The following is a 21311-nucleotide window of genomic DNA, read 5'->3' on the forward strand; positions in this document are numbered from 1 at the left end:
GCTAACCAGCACAGCATGCCCATTCGGACTCAGAACAAGACCCACTGTCGCAGGTGAGCAGCTCCTTGGAAGCTACCCTACAGGCCATGCAACAAAGTCTCCTGTCCATTGATGGGAAAATAGATGCAATAAATGCATGCATGGACAAGATGGCCTCAAAACTGGAGAAGCAAGATGGCAGACTCTCTGAAGCGGAGCAGCGCATCTCAACTGCAGAGGACGATGTACAGACGCTGACCAACAAACAACTCAACATGGATAAAGTACTCATCATTATCCAAGCTAAAAAGAAGGCGCTGTAATTATTTACGCATTCTAGGTGTCCCAGAATCCACCAATATAGGCTGAATGGAACATTATGTGGAAGAAATGATAAGGAAAATCTTACGTAGCGAGGAATTATAGGCAGTGTTCATGGTAGAACAGGTGCACAGGTCCCTGCAGATGCTCCCCACCCCCCTGGAGCTCTGCCGTGCCCATTAATAGCAAAACTTTTAAATTACAGGGACAGGGATGCAGTGCTAAGTTATCGTGCGAGAAAGGAGCCATTCAGTTCAATGGAAATAATGTGTCCTTTTATCCAGCCTTTACATTGTCAGTACAATTGGCACGATGTGAGTTTGGGCCTGTAAAAAAGAAACTACAGTCACTCAGCCTAAAATACGCTATGTTGTACCCGGTGCGCTTGAGAGTGGAACAAGATGGCCGCTCTTTAATATTTAACAATCCTAAGGCAGCCATGGACTATATTAAGAAAGCAAAGAAGCCGATACCACCCTTCACGCAGACTACTCCCAGACGCAGGGCGACTCAAAGGACTCTACCGAACTGTTTAGCCAGATAAGTGACAATAACAAAGCTCCAAAAGTTATGTTTTAAATCTTGCTATGAGGAAGTATAAAATATTCCCAATAGTACAAATGTGACACGGGGTAGACGCAGAAAATAGAGGTGCATAATACACCCACTCCTCACTATAAGCTTGGTCCAGATGTCCTGGGCCCTATAGATATATTCCCAGCCCCCTTCGGTATACGAAAGGGCAAAGTGCTCCGGCGCCCCCGAACAGGGTAGACCCAACCTTAATTGTATGTTTTGGATATGCTGCGCTCCTATGCGAGTGAAGGAGGGTTCATTGTTTAATGGGAAATGTGTTATTCATGATGGGTATGGCTTTGGCACTGTTACTTCACCAGAGTGGGTGGGGGGAGGGGTTTCATTTACAATGGTTCTTAACGTGAAGTCACCGAGTGTTCACACACCTTTACTTCGACAATCAGAACTACTTGATAGGTTTAAAGCTGCATCACCAGCTTGCCCGTTACAACAGCAAGACCTCCTCAAGGCACACTAAAGCTCACGCACTTAAGCTAATTACATGGAATGTATTGGGGCTGAACAACCCCAAAAAAGTCAGGCAGGTCTTTGCCTACTTTGATAGGTACCAGATTGACATAGCGCTCATCCAAGAGAAGCACCTCACACCAAAAGCAGAAGCAAGCATTGATTCACGTTGGGCACACAACAAAAAGGCATCTTCATACTCATCCAATTCCAGAGGTGTGCTCACCCTGATTCACAAGGGTGTCCCCTTTGCTACCACTCACTCAAAATCTGATGACCAATGGAGGTTTATTATATGGCAGAGCAACTGGAGAGGTACCAATTTAACGCTGGTAAATGTATACAGGCCTAATATCGACGACCCTGAACTTTATACCAATATTTTCACCAAACTATACAAATTGCAACCGTCTACGATCATATGGGGAGGAGATTTTATTTTTCCGCTTGACCTCAGCATGGGCAGGTCCGGTTCCCATGGCTCCTTGATCAAACAAGCGTGCAAAACACTCAAAGAGGGGATGTCGGAATGGGTGCTCCCTGATATCTGGTGACTCAGACACCCCAGGACAAAAGAGGGTACATTCATATCCACCGCACACAACAGTTGGTCTAGGCTAGATTATTGGCTAGTGACTTGAGCAATGAGTAACTGGATAGGTGAGGTCAAACACCTGCCCAAAATGCTATCTGACCACTCCCCTGTTTTATTGTCGCTAACATTACCTACTGATGTCCCGCATCCATTTTAATGGAGGATGCAGGCCTCTACCCTCAAAGATTCGGTCTTTAGAGATGGGGTAAGAACATCAGTCATACAGTACTTTGGTGAGAATGCAGGATCTGTAGACTCTGTGGAAGTGCTTTGGGAAGCCTTTGAAGGCCACTATCAGAGGCACCTGTATTGGACTCAGAGCCGGCGTTTTAAAATAATTACATACTCAAATGGCACGGCTAGAAAGTGACCCCAAACCTCAAACTCTAGAAGACATAAAAACACACCTTCAAGAATATGCAGAACCGGCAGACCTGGAGATCAGACACATGGGGAGGGAGGGAGCCCGGGCCGTAGTCTGGCCGTCAAGATCAGGGGCACGAGAGACATCCCTTACATTCAAACTCTTAGAATGCAGCAGGCACATGGTTACACGATTCCCAAGACATATTACAGGCTTTCGTGGATGACTATGCAGATTTATACTGGGTTGAGAGGGTCTGCTGAGACAAATGAAACACACTCTCATCTCAATTACATAGCATTAGCGTGGCTGTAGCCGGGCCGAAGGGAGTTTTTGGCTCAACCATTATCTGAGGAAAAGGTGAGACATGCCATCCTGACACTACCCAATGGCAAATCACCGGGTGGAGATGGGATCCCCGGTGACTTTTATAGAGCCTTCCTTGGCCTATTGATACCTCACTTATTGGCAATATATCAGGAAGTGTACAATACAAAATGCCTGCCCACATCTCTGCGCAAGGCGCTTCTAATAACCCTGCTAAAACCAGATAAAGAACCCGAACCTGCAGCCTCGTACCGCCCACTGTCTCTAATCAACACAGACGTTAGGATTCTGGCAAAGGTCATCGCGACTAGGCTTCAATAACTCCTGCCGGCCCTTGTGCTGCAAGATCGAGCAGGCTTTGTTCCCTCATGATCCACCATGCAAAATTTGCGCACAATATTTGCAGTCCTAAACCAGATAGACCCCTGGTTACCCTCAGCAGCCGTTTTCCTAGATGCTGCTAAGGTGTTTGACTCCATCCAATGGCCATATATGTTCACGGTGCTGGCCAGGATGGGGATGCCACAAAAGTTCCTAAACTGGATTCAATTGTTATATACAAAACCTGTTGCCTGGGTCCATGTCAAAGGCCTCACATCTGAGCCAATAAACGTACACAGAGGGACGCACCAGGGCTGCCCTCTATCCCTTATCTTATTTGCTATAGCATTAGAGCCCCTAGCTTGCATTATATGTCAAAAACACTCATCTGCTGCACTAGGATATCGTCTCCAACCCCTAGTGATCTTACTTTACGCAGACGATGTGGTTGTGTACATTAGAGATCCAAGCACAGATCTGGGGCCCACACTAAGAGAGTATGTTAGGCTTGGATGGTACTCAGGATTAACCATAAACTGGCATAAATCAGTGGTATTTCCGCTGACTCCAGCAGCCACGCCACATGAAACAGAATTTCCCCTGGAGTGGTGCACGTCGTCTCTCAAATACTTAGGAGTTTGGCTGGATAGAGATCCAGAGGTAGTCATAAGGATGAATTACTGAACGGCGGTTACAAGACTGCGAGACCAGATACCGCGATGGATAAGGCTCCCCTTGTCATTGACAGACAGACTTAAAATAATGAAAATAGTTGTCCTCCCTAAACTGTTGTACTTATTTGTTAACATCCCTATTCCCCGCACGCAGGAATTTTTTAAAACACTGCAATCCTGCGTGGTAACCCTAACCTGGGCAGGCAAACAACCAAGAATAAGCTGGCAGACACTTACTCCCCCATATGCACAAGGGTGATTTAATACCCTAGATCTGTATGTATATGACTTGTGTGCTCACGCCCACTTTGCTCAATACTGGTATCAACCCCATAACTTCATTGCGCACTTGGCTATCGAATCAGACGATGCGTATCAGACTCCCCTTAATGCCATCCTGCTGCATGAGCGCAAAATAGCAAATCTTAAAACCGCTAAACCAATAGAGAGCACAATCAGAGCTTGGAATACACTTGCATCACATGCAGGCACATTTCAAACATATGTAGATAAGCTGTCACTGCTCCATCACCCCTCAATATCTGGTACAGGTGAAAATGGCGCACTGGCAATACTACAAGAAGCAGGTTTCCACACTCTGGGCGATGTCTTCCCAACCGGGGAGTTCTTCTCGCTGGATGGCTTTATTGGTGACCGTAGTGGCAGATTGATGTAGAAGTTTGTATATTATAGATTAAGAGCGGCCATGAAAGCACTATACCCCAGTTTCCCCAGGAACCGCCTGAGTTACTGTCACTGCAAACTATGCTAGTAAGAACTGACAGGAGAGACCTGATAAATAAATTATATAAAGCCGCTCAGAGAGAAACCAAATGCTCAGTGGACAATGCCAAAGAGAAATGGAACGCAGTGCTAGATACACAAGTCACGCCAGAAGACTGGGAAGTATGTTGTGGCTTATTAGATAAACTCACCTCCAACTGTAACTTCAAAATTATACATTTTAAGTACCTACAGCAGGCATACTATACCCCCCAGCAGTTACATAAATGTGGCTTAAGCCAAGACTGCAAATGTAAACGATGTGGAGCTGACGGAGCAGATTTTCTCCATCTTGCCTGGTTCTGTGAGCCCATAGTGATATCTTGGAAACAAATAACAAGTACATTGACTGAGATGGTGGGTGTAAGAATTGCATGCACTCCGGTGATATGTCGCCTGGGTCTCCTTAAATCTGTACCCAATGTTCATCAGAAATTAGTGGCTGTGGCACTGTTGCTAGCCAAGCGACGAATATCAATATGCTGGGGTGGGAAAAAGCTGCCGCATAAGAAAGACTGGATGCGTGATCTAGCACAACTTGAGACTTATGCAGATGAACCCCACGAAGCTTCACAACCAACCGATTTTTGGGCCCCTTATGTTGTGTATCTGTTAAGTGCAAACTCGGAAACAGCTGAGTGATTATGTAAGTCTCTAACTGGTGGGGCTCAATAAATGCTACTGAATGAATTACATTAGCAACATGTCAAGATAATGAAGTAAAATGACCAACTAAGATTGTGTTCTACAGGACAAGTGACTGATTATGTTGTTGTTCTTTATCTTAAATTAATATGAGGTAAAATATACTGTGCAACTGAAATACATGTTATGTAACTCAAAGCACAAAATACTGTAATGCGCATTGACAGATATTGTAACCTGTTCATGGAAAACCAATAAAATGGTTTAAAAAAAACAAACTATAAATGATCTTTAATTGACTGTTCATTAATTCCCAAAGCTTCATTGAAACCATTGGCCTCAGTATTTACCGCTCTAGAATCAACAAATCACCTTCTTTCTCAAATTGAAATGTTGTCAGCATGTTGGCAGTCCTATCAGTATTGGTAGTTAGCTAAAACATTATTTTTGTATTAATAAATTGAGGAAAATATATTTAACAAAACATTATTGTTTATATAGGTGTCATATATGATATGGTGATTTTGCTGCTGATATCAAGTTGATTGTTACCCAATTCTTGTGTGATCTTTTTCTTAAATATTTTTTAATAAGAAAAAACCTGTTTAGAGCAGAATGGAACATTATACACAACGCAAAAAAAAACCATATACAGAGGATCTCTCACAGTAACAACCAAATCTACAAAAGAAAGTCTTTCTATAAATTGTAGGTATACTTGCAAAACACCACCACAAGAAAAGTAGGTATGAAGAGCGGAGGTAGGAAGAGGAGTAGAAAGGATGAAAGGCCTTGGTTTGGTCTAGAGATATACAGGGAGTGATAAACCATGAAATCTAGAAGTTAAGAGGCTCTTATTACTGCAAGGAAGGTGGGCTAGGTCCCATGCCACAAAGTCTTGTGAAGTAGGAAAGGGCTTGGGTAGAGTCACCTATTGGAAGCATATAGTCACCACAAGTACAAAATGAACCATATGTATGCCTTCCTGAGTATCATCTCTGATATTGTGCAATAATGATTTACCTTCCTCAAATTGGTTGAAATGGTAGGACACATCCCAGTCATCACTTTCATCTCAAGAAAGCAGGCATGCCTTGTCTCAAAAACAGTTTTCACATCCCCCTAAGCAGCTTTATCCTACTCTGGGTCCAAGTTCTTAAATCTGGAAAAAATATGATCTGCTTCCAGTCAGCCTGTAGATCATGTCTAAGAGCTGCTTCCAGGAAGGTGTATTACAAATTGAAGCTGCAAATCGGAATACTAACAATTGTACCTTTAAAGTCTGTGGAGAACTTGGCTCCATGGGAAGGGCGTTTGTAAGTTTTCCTCAACAAAGAATATTTGGAGTGGTGAGAGGAGGACAGGATATTCATGCAAGGGAAGTACAACTCCTTGATGATATTCTCCTCAGTGGTTGCAGGGTCAAATCTAAAACAATGACATTCTAATCTCTCCACACAATGTCCAATACCTCAATCCTGCTCTCAGGCTGCAACTGAGCCCCTGATGCATTCTTCTGGAACATCTACAGCTCTTCACGTTCCATATTGAAATTGTCAACTCACCCTCAAACTTCTGTAACTGAGACTCAACTTGAGTCACTAAAGACTTCACTCCAGGCGCCTATGTCTCAAATGTCTTGACGAGAGTTTCCACATCTGGCTTTGTTCTCTCTGTTATATCTTCTGATATTTCCTACATAACTTTTATGTAGATATATATTTCCTGTGGAATGCTCCTTGCTCCTAGGCAACTGTCTCCTTGTTAGTGATGGGGGTTCTGGAATGTGTTTGTTGAGCAGTTGCACCAGGAGCAGAGAGCAGGCCATCAAGGGCCATTTTCCTCTACAATAAACTTCTTTCAACAAGACTCAGTGGCACCTGTCGTTACAAAACTCTCCACCTTATCAAGCTTTTTCCTTATAATACCGAAGGCTGGCACCATTTCATTCTACCCTTTAAGCATGTCCTCAATTGCTGAATCATCGACAACATATATGTAAGTCCTTTTCCTCGTGCAAGATTGTGGCTTAAAAAAGTCCTGTTTCTCCATACTATGTTGTTTTGTGTTATATTTTCCATCCCTTGTATACTGGTTCTGCTATCTACCTGTGGCTAAACTCGCTGTGGAGCTCCCTGTAAAATACTGCATCTTCAAGGGAATGCTTCCCACCATCTTTCTTGACTATCAAATTCTCTACCAGGTGGACCCTCTGTCTATCTATCTAAAGTTGGTGACAGGAAGCATGGGGAACATTGATTTCACAGGTAGGCCTGGCAGAGATTTTTGTGTGGCCCATGTCAAAAATTGCACACAGGATCCAACAGAAGGCTTTGCTCTAAGTATAAGTAAATATCCTTGAGGAAAGAAGAAAATTTAGCAGCTTCAGCATCTGACTGGAGCGCTGATGCTCTGAGCATTAAGGTGTTTATAGTAAATAAGTAGGCATAGATAGGTATCTCCTTGTAGAGCAGTTTAATGAGACAGAGCAGACACAAGAACGGACTCTCCACGACAGAAGCCAACAGCAACTGTCTTGGAAGAGAACCTAGAACTCACAAGGCAGGGAAGAACATAAGCGAATAAACATTCCATGAGCATAGAAACATTAAGCATGTACTACACATCTTCTTCCCTTCTAAAGAAAACAGAAACAAAAAAAAAAAAAAAAAACACATCAACATACAAAATCTTGCAAGTAGGTTGGAGCCCTTCTAAAACGTGGAGTGCGATTGGAGACCAAAGGCACAGGTAGAGGAATAGGATTAGATGTTGACGAATCCCCAGCACCCCCAACCACCAGAGGTGCAGCACCAGCAGAGTGAGACTCCGAAGGCAGAGAAGCCAAAAGATACCCACTGCTTCTTTCTTCAGAAGAAGGAGATTCTCCAGGAGAGCCTCCAAGACCTTCCAAAGAATCACCCCTCCGATACAAAGCTACCCGCCTGAAATTCCAACATTCCCCATTGTTAAGAATGACACAATGATCCAAAACCTTCTTGACCGTAAAAGGACCCTGAAATTTTGACAACCCTTTGATTATCCTGCCCCTTTTTACCTTGACCAAATCCCCCACACAAAAAGGACGCACAGAAGAAGTAGAAGTAGGCAGAAACACAGCAAGATCCTTTTCCCCAGCAACCACCTTCTTCATCCAGGCCGGAATCAATTTAGAGCCAGGAACCCGCCCCCTCATTATTTGAAAAGGAGACAGCTGATCATCAATTAGAGGTGTAGTGCGATATGCCCACAACATTTCATTGACCATTTTCCGTACAATAGAACCATCAGAGAAAGCCATCTGTATGATGCCCTTTACCACCCTATTGGCCCTTTCACAAATCCCATTGCCTTGTGGATTGTACAAAGATGTGCAATGGTGAGATATCCCACATCCCATGAGAAAAGATTGCATATCAGAAGAAGTTAGTTGAGTACCATTATCAGTAATGATTATAGAAGGAAGACCCTCATCCTTGAACAAATTTCCTAAGAATCTGATAGTGGTGTCAGTAGTGATATTGTTGGTAAATTCCACAACTAACCATTTTGAAAAAACATCCACCACCACTATGGCAAATCTGTCTCTTTCATGTAACTCACCCATGGGACCAATAAAATCTAAACAAATGGTGTGCCACGGTGAACCTGGATTAGGTAGATGCCCCTGCGAAGTACCAGGACAAACCTTGAGTCTCTTTTCCCCCTCTCTGCATGTTGGACAATTCTCCACCCAGTCCACAACCTGAGAATCCATGCCAGGCCACCAGAAATTGTCTTTGAGACGACGCTGAGTGAGAGTTTGACCCAAATGCCCTTCATGTGCCAAGGCCAAAAGTTTTCTCCTTAGACCACAAGGAGGTATGAACCTCTCCCCTTTTGCGATAAGATTGTCCCCAACCAGGGAAAGATCATCCAAGACCTTGAGAAAAGGGCGCGCAGAAACCGACACCGCACTCTCCCTTCTGGAACCAAGCGTAATAAGTTTGATAACCTCCTGCAACGTCGCATCTACAGCCATCTCTCTCTCCCAATTACAAGCCTGGAAAGCCCCTTCACCAACAAACACAGCATCTTCCACTGAAGCTACCGCAATATCATTAGAGGAGCTAGAAGTGGAAGAATCAAGAACTGACCTCCAATCCAAAGATAACCTTGACAGACAATCGGCTTGAGTGTTCTTCCAGCCCTGGATATGTTGAACAGAGTATTGAAATTCTTGGAGCTTAGAAGCAAGCCTCGCCAGTCTAGCAGAGCCTTTGCCCGTGCCCCCGGGAGAGAGAACTTTTATGAGGGGCTTATGATCCACTTTCAGCACAAACTTCAAACCCCACAAATAAGTTCTAAAGTGTTCCACTGCCCAAGCAGCAGCTAGGGCCTCCCTCTCAATTACTGAATAATTTTTCTCCGCATCAGTTAAAGTTCTAGAGGCAAAAGCCACTGTACACTCAGATTGATCATAAACTTGAGATAGCATAGCCCCTAAACCAGTAGCACTGGCATCTACGGTCACCACAGAAGTCTTTTTAATGTCAAAAGGAGTAAGCACTTTTGCATTGCAGATCTCTCTTTTGATGGCCTCAAAAGACTCTTGCAACTGGGAAGACCAAACAAAACTAACACCTCTCTTGAGGAGTGACCTCATAGACACAGTCTTATCCGAAATTTTTTTCACAAACTTTGAGTAATATTCAATAAGTCCCATAAAGGAACGCAACTGATCTTTATCCTTAGGCCTAGGAGCAGAGTGAATAGCACGACATAAGTCCTGTTTCGGACGTACACCACTCGCACTAATAGTGTATCCTAGATAATCTATCTGTTCAGTCAAAAACTTGCACTTGTCCCTACGCAACGTCAAGCCAGCTGACAAAAGTCTGTCCAAAACCAACCTGAGAATGACATTGTGTTGCTCTTCAGAGTCACCATAAATCAAAATGTCGTCTTGGAAAAACACAGTATTGCCAACACCTTCAAAAAGATCAGTTACCATCCTCTGAAACACACTGGCAGCCGAAATGAGACCAAAGGGCAATCGTGTAAATTGAAACGTGCCAAACGGTGTGATAAAGGCTGTCAAGTGTTTAGAGTCTTTGTGAAGATTAATTTGGTGATAAGCACTTCTAAGATCCAACTTAGAAAACACCCTAGCACCATGGAGAGTAGTGACCAGTTCTGAAATGTTAGGGAGTGGAAAAGTATCCGCAATCACACAGTCATTCAACGACCTCAAGTCAACACAGAAACGGAGTTTGCCATCCGATTTTTTTGTAACGACAATGGGAGAAACCCAAGGTGAAGCCTCCACAGGTTCAATAACCCCAGAAACAAGCATGTCATCAATCATACTCTTAACTTCTTGCCTAACCACTATCGGAATGCGCCTGGCTTTGTGTTGCACAGGAACAGAATTCTCTTTTAAGACAATACGATGGGAATACCCCTTGAGCTGACCCAAACCCTCTCTGAATACCAAGTTGGCCTTCTCTAGGATATCCAGTAAGCCACTGTCTTCAACAACCATTACTTGTGGGGAAGCACGGGGATTGACAATTATCCCTAAGTCATACTGATGAATCCACCCAAGTATAGCTGGACCAATCTTCGACACATAAACCTTGCCATGTATTTTCCTGTATGAAAAAATAATGTCCGCTGTGAAATACCCCACAATGTCAATGGTCTCACCTTGATAACCACCCGGGGAGATGTCCTTGGGTAAAAGACACCTAGAACCCCATTTGTCCCTGAAAAGTTCATAAGGAATGATAGTGTACCTAGAACCTGTATCCACCATTAAGTACACTTCTTTGCTATCAATGGAGAAGAGAGCTTTAGGCCTAACCTTACGCCTATCATCAACTTGCCCTGCAGAATCCTCATCAATGACCAAAATTTTATGGCCCTCCTCATCAAATAGAATGGAGTCTTCAACAGTGGTGACAGAAGAGCGAGGTTTGCCGCGACAAACTCTGGCATAATGACCCATTTTACCACACTTAAGACACTCTTGTTTAGCTGCAGTAACGCATGACACTGTATATTTTTTAATCAAAACTGCAGTATTAACCACCATGCACTTTCGTTTATGTGAGTCTTCACCTATTGCACTAACTCCCTTTTCCCTGATATCACACTTAACATCAATCTTAAGCCATACATCTAGTAATAAATAGCTGAGAATTATGCTAACATTCCCCTAGATCTGTTTAAAAAATACAATTGCACTCTATATTTATGTTAAATAAAGGACCAGTTGCTCAATATTTGTACTGCAGACCACAAAATGCCGGTTGACAGTTCCGGTCATGTTTTTTGCTCAAAGAATGGAGGGTGTGTAATTGACATTGTACACTTTGGCAATGTCATTGCTTGATTTGTGCCATTGTTTGCCTGGGCTCAGCACCAGGACATACTTCTCAACCATGGCACATTTTTGTATTCAACCACATGGAGGTGTTGTATGGCAATTTTTAAACAGAGCCTATCACTAAAGTGCTAAAAGTTCAATATTAATGAAATAAATAATATCAGTTTGTCCAGGTCATTCTTTTTTCAGTGACTTGCATTGGCCCAAATTATCACATTTGTATGAGTGTGCTATTGAACACTTTAACGTTGCACTGAAATTTGGCAGCACCTACACAGACAGTGGGTGGTGCAAGTTGCACCAGACACACATCTTGGGACCCGGAACTTAGGGGCATATTATCAAGAAACGGCATTAAAATTATCGCCGCTATAGCGGCAGAAAACTGCCGCTAAAGCGGCGATAATGGGCTTGATAATATGCCCTTGAGAATTCCCGTAGAAGCCCATGTTCTGGTGTCAACATGGGCTTCTATTGGAATTCTCACAGGCATATTATCAGGCCCATTATCGCCGCTTTAGCGGCAGTTTTCTGCCGCTAAAGCGGCGATAATTTTAACGCCGTGCTTGATAATATGCCCCTAATTTTCTTCTAAAATTAGGACTGATGGAACTGGTGCCTTCATATGGAACAAGTATTTCGATAGTTTGTGCAGATCTCCAGTGGCACCCAGCCGCTGGATGGGGCAAGGCACTTGTTTTGAACAAAAGCAGTTGAACATTTGAACATTCAGTAACTCAGTAACTGTATGTGTTGTTCCATGAGATGGAGATAGCACAGCTCAGAAACACAAAGCTGTGGTTGATGCTCTATGATACCAGGTTCTAGAATCTGTAGCTCATGGACTAGCTTGGAGAGTTTCAAAACGCTTCTGAGTTCATGCATGCACTGTAGACAGCACAACTCTCGCAAGAAATGCGCATGCGCGGGCATCCGCGCATGCGCATTTGTCACAAGAAGTTGGGAGCACCGGAGACGCCGCGCTGCAGGTAAGTCTTTACATTTAATTATTTTATCATGCATGATAATATTTTAAAAGGAGGGCGGGCGGGAGGCAGGTGGCGGGTGGCAGGCAGCTAAGCTTCGCCCTGGCGTGTGCATAGCGCTGCCTGCTTCGCCTACTTCGAAAACTGCGAAGCAGGCAGCGCTACGTACACTACGTGGGCGAAGCGTAATATAACGCCCAGGGTTAGTTAACACTGGGCCTGATGTCAAAATCCTGGGTTGCAAAACAGCTCCTGTTTTTGCACAGTTATTGGTGTGCGACCTTGGGCCTACATATCATTGAGATGAAGTACTGATCCACCACAATGCAAAGACAACTTTTCATAGAATTTGGATTATACTGCTCAATTAATATTAATGATAAAAGATTCTGTTTACGACTCTTCCAGAAAGAGCTGTGATTGAAGGCGGTCCGTGAGTGACAGCAGACCTCTGTCCCTGTACTGAAAATCACAAAAATGCATATTTTTACGTCTGCTGTTAGACATGACCTTTTAATTTAAAAAGAAATTATATGCATAATATGCTTACAAATAGGCCATTCCCACCACCACTCTTCATCCATTGGTCTGTTGTTGTGTCATTCACATTTTACTTCCAACCACTACAGCATATAGCATGGGGAAGTGGGTCAGCCTACTTAAGCCACTGGTTAACTGCATTTTGAGTGACTGTATTTTAGTCTCTCAAAAAGAGCACATTAGAACACAAGCTAGTTTTCGTCAGTTCCAACAAGGCAACACTGGCAGAACATAAAATATCTTCCCCTTTACTAAAACAAATGAATGAAACAACATGTGCCAGAAAACAAAAGTGACAAATGGAAGCCTTGTTTTCCAAAATCCCAACAGAATCATAGGAATATATACGTATGTACAGTAATGTATAGGAACATTAGAAAGCACACATATATCCACACCAATTAAGAGCTATTTCACGCTACACAGCGAAGGTACTATAAAGCAGCTGTCACTCACAAATGAAATCCTTCTGTTTTGTAGGAAATTTTATTTCTCTTTTTTCTCTACACTTCACCTGCACACCCAACTCCCCAAATCTCCCATCGCAATCCCCACTCCTACTTCCATGAAACACCTTACTAACCTACTCTTATTCCATCTGGACCCCTCATTCAACTCAACATGATCCCTTCCTACTTTCTTAACAACTTTGGGCTCAGAAAATACTAGCCTACCCTTCCGTACACTCCAAGGCAATTTGACCTTAACCTTCTGTCCACTGGATATCTAAAAATCCCTATTCTACATTTTTCACCAAAATATCTTTTCTATAACTGCTGCTTTCTACATACTCTCTGCTGCAGCTCATTTTTTATCAATGTTTACATCCTCAATAGGTCCCATAATATTCATAGCCAACTTCGACCTGGGACTCAATGAATAACTGAGGAGTTGTTTTAAGAATATTATCGCTGGTACCCCACAATGATCCCTTCTTAACAACTCCTTCAATGTCCCTGTCCATGCCTGGCCACCTAAACTATTCTCTAAGTCTACTTCTGGTCTTCTTATTTCTTCCTAAATTACCTTAGTGACCATAATCCACATTTCATTTCCTCAACACCACTGGAGGAATCGTTTTCCACCTCTTCGTACACCCCCCTTGTCCTCTTTAATTCATTTCTAACATGCACATAACAATCCATGCCAACCTTGTCAGAAGCCAACCCTCCCTAATCCATTTACACAACATAGTCAATTCTACATCAGTTTTCACACCATACATCCACTCTTTAGTCGTGATGGACTCCATATCAAAACGTTCTACAGCTGGAACCTAACCAAATTCCTGCAAATCATCAACCTAATTTCTGCTCTCTTCCTGAGAAATGTTGATTTTAGATAAGGCCTCCACCAAGCCATTCTTGCAACCAGGTACATATTGCATTACAAAATTGTACTCTTCCAAATAGATCAACCATCTAGCACCTCTTGGTAACAATGTATTAAATCATTTCATAGAAAATGCATTAATCAAAACTTTATGATCAATTATGACTACAAAATATATGCCCCATACATATGTTCTAAAATACCCAACAGTACGAAAAAAAGCTAGAGCTTCTCTTTCAATTACATAATACTGTTGTTCTACAGTCAATAATGTACAGAAGGCATATGGATGAGGCATATGCAATTGTAATCTCCTCTGTGTTCTGTACCTGTCTCAGATCTGTTCCCAAATCATAGGAACTAGCATCAGTAGAAATCAGAAGCCTTATTAAAATTGTGCATTAGCAGTTTTCTGTTTGATGGCATCAATTTCCAATTGACACATGTCACACCATTCAAATTTCTTGGATTTCTTCAGTAAAATCCTCATTGTTTTAGTTTTGTTGACAACATTTTTTTACAACTTTAGCATAAAATTCAATTACCCCCAAAAATGCTTTTAAATTTTACTTGTCACATAGCATCACAGTGTTGATGATGCTGCACACCAATTTCTTGCGAGGCCTGACTATATCGACATCAATAGTGTGACCTAAATAAGTAACATTATTAACTTATAGCTTGCACTTCTCTGCTTTCACTGTTAGACCTTTACAACATAACATTTTCAATACTTTCTTCAACTTAATGTCATGATCAATTTCATCATTACCACAAACCAAAGTCATCTTGAAAATAACATACACCACTCATACCCTCAAACAGCTTCTGCATTAATCTCTGGAAGACAGAGGACGTGGACGTCAACTTAATAGACAACTACCTAAACTGATATCCATCAAAAGGCAAAATGACTGATGATAAATGTTGGGAATTGGGATGTAATGCAATCGGATGATAAGCAGAAGAAAAATCAATCATAGAAAACCATCTAATTTTGCCATTTGTAGCAACTATTCCATTAATATTGGGCAATGGATGTCTGTCGATACATATGAGATTGTTCAAATCAAGCTTATCAACACACATTCTGATAAACCAGTCTGGTTCGCACAAAACAACAATAAATGCTAACCACTCGGATTACTCTTCAATAATGTTGAGATCCAATAATTTTTTTATTTCAGTTCTAACATGTCTCATGGTAAAAGCCAGACTCCACACCTTGTAACCCCAGGATGACACCTTCAGCAGAAAATAATCTTGTGTTTAAATCCTTTCATTTTCCTAATTTGTTAGAAAAAACCTCTTGAAACACTTGCACAACTTTTTTATCTTCTACTGTGGAATTCACTAAAACCACCTGCTCCTGATGTGTAAGACCCAAAAGGTGGGGCCCTTTATAGCAACATAAACCCTATTGCTAATTTTCTTGTTCCTACAGGCAATCTCAGCAATAAAAAGTCCCCAAAATTCCACACACTCCCCACTGTATTATCTTAATTTCACATTGGGTTTTCACAAATTATTACCCCTAAATGCATTACAACTTTCAAAATCTTCCCATGAAATAATGGTATATCCCCTAACATTTGAACTTGGGATCTCGTATACCCAATCGTCTCTCCTAATCTAAATCAATGACAGAGCACCAGTATTGTTCATTAAACTCTTGACCACCATCCATCTTCATCGGCCAAACAAAAAATTAATCATCAGATACCATCTCATCATTACTTACATCACAAACTCAACACACTTAGATAACATACTTTTACATGCAGGTGCGTAATAACCTAGTACATGTATAACATATATAATATACATGTATAACTTTATTTTTCCTTTACCCTTGTCCATATCGTTACTAGAATGTTTTTCAACTATGGATTTCCCTTTGACAACATTGACCTGGTGCCCATCTCTTATTGATTCTTCACACCTCTCACTAATTAATTTATCTTCATTCATTTCTTTGACACATTTCAACTTTCACTCTTCGCCTCTTGCAATATCCAAAGCTTTTAGTAATATGTATTACGAGCACTCCACAATTTATTTTCAATAGAGGAATAAGTTGTATGCATAATAAAATGATCACAAATATACTTATCTTGATTTCCCGTGAATGCCCAGTTTATCAATAGCGCTCTTAACCCTGTTATAAACTAATCAATATACTTTCACCACTTGCTTGGAAAAAAACGTGCACCATCATCACAAGGCTGCACAATGTAGGCATCCAGGACACCACTCTAGATAGTTCACCTCTTTCTACACCGGGAGAATGCAAAAAGTCTGCCTTACCCTCTTCACCTCTGAACCCAAGGAAATCATCTGCAGAGTACCCCAAGGACCCTTGCTCAGCCCACACGCTTCAACACTTAATTGACACCTCTGGTAGGATCAACAAACCCACAGACTCAACATCTTATCCTATGCCACACAACTCATCCTCTCTCTCTCTCTCCAAAGAGCCTACCAAGACCAACTTCCACAACTTCATGACAGACATCACCAACTGGATGAAGGACAACTGCCTGAAACTCAACCCGGACAAGACAGAGGTACTGATTTTCGGAAACAAAAAAAACCCATTGTACACATCCTAGTGGCCCTCAGAACTCGAACCTGCTCCTACCCACACTGACCACGCTAGGAACGTAGGCACCATTCTGGACAACACTCTAACCATAACCACACAGGTCAACTCTGTCTCCTCCTCCTGCTTCTTCATCCTCCACGTGCTTTGTAAGATATTCAAATGCCTGCCCCAAAGCTGAAGATGCACCATCATCCAGGCCTTCATCTCCATGCGACTGGACTATGGCAACGCTCTCTATGCAAGGATCACAGCTCACCTCCTCGGATGAGTACAGACCATACAGCACGCCACAGCCAGACTTGTCCTGGATCTCCCTAGATGAACCGACATCACCCCCTACATCAAGGAACTCCACTGGCTCCCTGTACAGAAAAGATGCCAGTTGAAGCCCCTGATCCACACATGCTATGCCCTCCACAACTGCGGACCAGCCTCCTTGATCTACCGCCTGAACGTGAACTTCCATCAGCCCATCAGATGCCTCTGTTCCATATTCCGTCACCCTCATCCCCCACACCTGACGTAGCAGATGCAGAAGTCGCTCCTTCTCCTACCTAGCAGCAAAGACATGGAACAAGCTCCCCTTCCATCTACCGACTTCCCCATCTCTTTCAGAGTTTCGAAAGTCCCTGAAGACCTGACTATTCGGCTAATCAACTGGACCCTGCCAGCACCTGGATACCTTCACAGGAGACAAGAAGCACTCTACACATCTACTGATTGATTGATTGATCGATCACCAGTTCTCTACATAGGTAAAATAAGGTGTCACAAATTGCTGAGTAAATTTTATCAATGCAGGTTTCTCCTCATCCAAGATTGGTATAGTTCCTACGGATATGGGCATATAACCAAAAACAAAATATATGACAGAATGGTGTCACCATAAATACTAGTCAGATCCACAAAGAGGAATCCAATACAAAGTGAAAGCAGAACTATACCACAATGCCACCTGGATCCAAATAGAGTCACATTACATGCTTCAGATTCCATGGACAAGATTATAGCAAAAATAAAATGGCACACTATTGGTAAACTCCACCACAATTCAAAATGGCATTTTGATGTTACACTTTACATAAGTCACTCAAAAATAGTGTTTCCATCATGGGCTGCAGGACACAGATAATGAGGAATGCCTTCAATCCAAGATAGCATCCTAATGTGCAGAAACACGTACCACCAACAACCAAAAACCTAGATTTGTTGTTACCAGTGGTAACCTCATATACCATCACTCCCAGGTGCACATTTAATATCTGAGCCCGCGCCAATAAATCTTCCTTGCAAAGCCCAGCTTTCACAAAGGAGAATTTCTCTGCCAGCGCCAATCATTCTTCCAAGCAAAGCACCTCATTCAGGAAGTTAATTTTCACTAGTGTGCACCTGTTTACAAACTATCAAAGCGTGAAGCCATTTACAAAAGAAGATGCTCAACTAAAACTTCCTATGAAGTCTAGGAATAATGCTTATGAAGAACTCGATCTAGGTTCATGCCTGGAGAGTCACTTGCTCGTCGCCAAAATACTGTTGTTACCGTAGAGTACATTACCAGGACACCCTCAGATTAAAGGTTTGTTTAGCTGTATTCTTTAACTCCCCAGAGCAGCCTCCCAAACTAAAGACAGCTGGCAACTGACTCCCATAATTAGATCCCAACAATTAGAAGGGTTCTATATTGTTGTTCCAACAATGCAACACTGGCAGAACATGACACAAGGGTTGTTTTCACACTTGTTTCAGATGCTCAATGACTGAGAAGGTAGTGACTCTGCCTAACATTTGAGAGTGCTTGTTGGACCAGCACCTAGCCAGCTGGCTGCCAAAAGACAAAATACCTCAAACATCTACAAGTGGAATCCCAATCAAGCAGAAAGTGCCTTCTCACTTAACAGTGGTGTGACAGGTGTCTGTCCTGGAACCACAAATGGACACAGGGAGCTTTGTGCAAGCCAGTGGTATGCTCAGGTGAAGAGATATCCAGGAAATTGGGACTGCGTGGTTTAAATTAAAGGTTTGGATCCTAAGGTGTAGCTGTGAACAACCGAGGCTTGGAGTGAAGTAGAGCATGGAGGTGTGAGTGCTCCCAGGCAAAGCAACAAGCAGGAAAGATTTGCCCAATCTGAGCCGATTTGAGAAAGTGTGTCACTGGGTGGCGAGAGGGTTGGAGGTATCTTAAGCCTTGGTCACTAAACTTGAAATTTGTTTAGGTCGGATTGAACCAGGAATTGTGAACTTGGTAATGTACTGAACACCAGCATCTGTCTAACAAAGGTGTGGTGTTCCTGGAAGCAACAAACATCCAGCAGGGACTGACCAGAATAAAGTGATGACTTTGGCATCAGGGCTAAACCATTTTATGTTATGGAGAGTCTGGTAATTATTAGCAAGGTATATTAGGTGGATGTGTGCCAACCCGATTGTGCCAATATCATTAAGTCATATGTTCATTTAGGTGCACCAGAAACGGGAAATCCTTTACTCCGCATGCGTTACAACGCATGTCATTACCCCACATTTTTTACCCCGCAAAAACTTTTACAATGCAGGGCTTTACACCGCAAACCATTACAACACATTCCCCATTACAACGCCCAGGTGGAATTAGAAAAGTTAATTGTGTTGTAATGGACAATGCTTTGTAATGGATTGCTCTGTAAAGGCCTGCATTGTAAAAGTAAAAAACATAAAAAACGCAGGGTAATGTCACGTGTTTTAAATGCGTGCAGCGTAAAGTGTCCTATTCACCAGAAACGGTTCCTTAAACCTGAGAATTTTAAGCACACCAACCTTTCAATATCCTTTTTCATTTGTGCTCCTTTGCTGTATTTGCCCCTTAGTATTTTTGCTGATGCTTTTCCCTCTTTCTTATCTTCTGGAGACAGTCAGTCTGTTTAGAATGCATTAAGCTTGAACATTGTTGCTTATTTTCAATGTTGACTTACTGGTTCCCACTGAACATTGGTTTCAGAAACAAAAGTTATGGTGTTCAGATATGGGAAGGACACTGTGCTAAGCAATAAAAGAGAGAAAAACTGTTTTGATGCTTTGGTTCAAACCTTTCCAGTGCTTGAAAATTATAATTTGATGGTTGTCTTCCACTGTCGGTCATGTGTATGTTTCTTGAAAGGCAGCAAAATATTGCGACGTGGTGTAATCGTGCAATTTCAGTAATTTTACATAACAAGTGTAACATGAAATTCCCCAAATCAAGCAAATGACACAGACATAATTTAAATTCAACCCTTGCCTAGTTTTGATGCAGAGAGGGTGCTGCTGTCTTTGTATTACCCTAACGTTAGAACCATTTCCCAAGATGCTTGTTGTTCTTAACTTCATACTTTGTGGGGCAGATTTACAAGCCCCTTGCGCCTCCTTGTGCAGCCATTGCATCACTTTTTTGACGCACCTGCGGCACAAATAATGCGGCCAATTTACAACGTGACGCATCTTGGGAGATGCATCACGTTGTAAAGCCCTGCTTCACATTATACCTGGCCAGGTATAATGTATGCAGGGTGGGTATTCTCATGCAAAAATCCATGTAGAACTGACGCAGTGAAATTCACATTTCACTGCGCAACTCTACACCTTCACTGTGTCAAAGTCCCTATGCCTGCTCAGCCAAGGCGTAAGGAATGACACATGGCTTTTTGTATGGGACTCACCTTTCTGTTGTGGCACATTGCTGGAGTTGCGTCACTTTCATGAGCAACTCCAGCGATGCATCACTTTTGTGCCAACAGAAGAGTCAGTATTTCTGATGCATCTGTTAATCCTTGCGCCATGGAGCACTGTATTGTAAATACAGAACATCCATGGTGGCGCAAGGACATTTGGTACCGGCGCAAGGAAACTGACACATATATGCAGATGCGTCAGTTCCTTGTAAATCTGCCCCTGTGTTTCCTGGAGTAAGTAGTGCATTTTCTACCATTAGATGTCAATCAATCAATGCTAAATCTGTAATTATCTGGTGCCTACTTCTGACAGACCAAAATCTCTATGATGCCTGCCTTCACATTGTTTGCTCATGTTCCCCGCTCCAGCAATAAAATAACAGTGTTATTTGAGATGCTATTTTAGGTGAGACCATGCCCAATATGGTGAATAGAGAGGGGGAGGTCTTTGACAAATGGTTGATGGTGCTGCTCTTCTTCAGTTCACTGGTCCCTCAGGACTTGTAGACTTTGGACTCAAAATAGAGGATCATGGGGGGCGTGGTGACGTGCCGTGGCAAGATGGAGGCTCCGATCTGAGCTCCGCTCGAACTCAGCGCTCTTATGCATATTTCAGCCTTACTTTTTGGACTTCCACACAGAATGATGCAGGATCCTGATGTCTGAAAGGTCGTAGCGGCATATGGAGACGTTTTGACCGCATCTCCGATATCTGGCGAGCCAGCGGCAGCACTTTCTCCTC

The sequence above is a fragment of the Triturus cristatus genome, chromosome 2_2 (assembly GCF_964204655.1).
Source record: "Triturus cristatus chromosome 2_2, aTriCri1.1, whole genome shotgun sequence".
NCBI classification, from domain to species: Eukaryota; Metazoa; Chordata; class Amphibia; order Caudata; family Salamandridae; genus Triturus; species Triturus cristatus.